This window comes from Symphodus melops, assembly GCF_947650265.1.
Source record: "Symphodus melops genome assembly, chromosome: 9".
NCBI classification, from domain to species: domain Eukaryota; kingdom Metazoa; phylum Chordata; class Actinopteri; order Labriformes; family Labridae; genus Symphodus; species Symphodus melops.
In genome coordinates this window covers 27065117-27065777 of record NC_136699.1, presented here as the reverse complement: position 1 = coordinate 27065777, position 661 = coordinate 27065117, and the positions used below count along the sequence as shown (strand labels likewise).

Sequence of the window (661 nt, the reverse complement as noted above, 5' to 3'; positions counted from 1 at the left end):
TATCATGACACATGTATGGAGGAATGGTGAGCAGTTGTCAGAGTTTTCCCGGTCACATCATGACGTGTGCTCAGACTCAAAGGTCTACTTTTTACACCTCTACCTGATGTATCATGAGCGTCCTTCTTCACATTGACCTCTAGGGGGCAGCAGGGAGGGTAATAAACTACAAACATGGAGGACCTTTACCTGCTTTTTGTAAAGTGTGTCGAGATAACACCTGGTATGAATTGACGCTATACAAATAAAGATGAATTGATTGATTGAGGACCTGGAGGAGGTGATGTTAGCTGATGCTACGTTCCATCTTGTCTCAAAAGTGGTAAATGGCGAGCTGCCGGTCTGATTCTTCATGGCCCCCCTTAAGTCCTGGATTGAGAAGTCGGTGGAACTTTTGTATTTGGCTGGTAACACATCGACGTGTTATGAACTAACTGACTCCACACTGCCCCCTGCTGGTCCTGGTGCTGACAGGTCATCATGAGGACTCTTGTGCCCCGCCTCCCTCATCATACATGCTCTGTAGCATTTCTGTCAACACGGTTAAACGTCACTTGTGATCAGCGTGGCTCGCTCTTTACCAACTCTCTGTGTGTACCTTTGGGCCTCCCGTTCTCCTCCTCCTCAGCACTCCCCTCCTATCGTGAAGGCTCAGTGTCAG

The 661-nt window shown here is 48.3% G+C and overlaps 1 long non-coding RNA gene across 1 annotated transcript; it reads left to right on the top strand.

The window, feature by feature from the left end:
• Window positions 1-56: 56 nt before the first annotated feature.
• LOC306828973 lies at window positions 57-263 on the top strand. The gene is made up of 2 exons (XR_013779818.1): window positions 57-146; window positions 181-263. It is a non-coding gene; the product is annotated as an uncharacterized lncRNA (long non-coding RNA).
• Window positions 264-661: the final 398 nt, after the last annotated feature.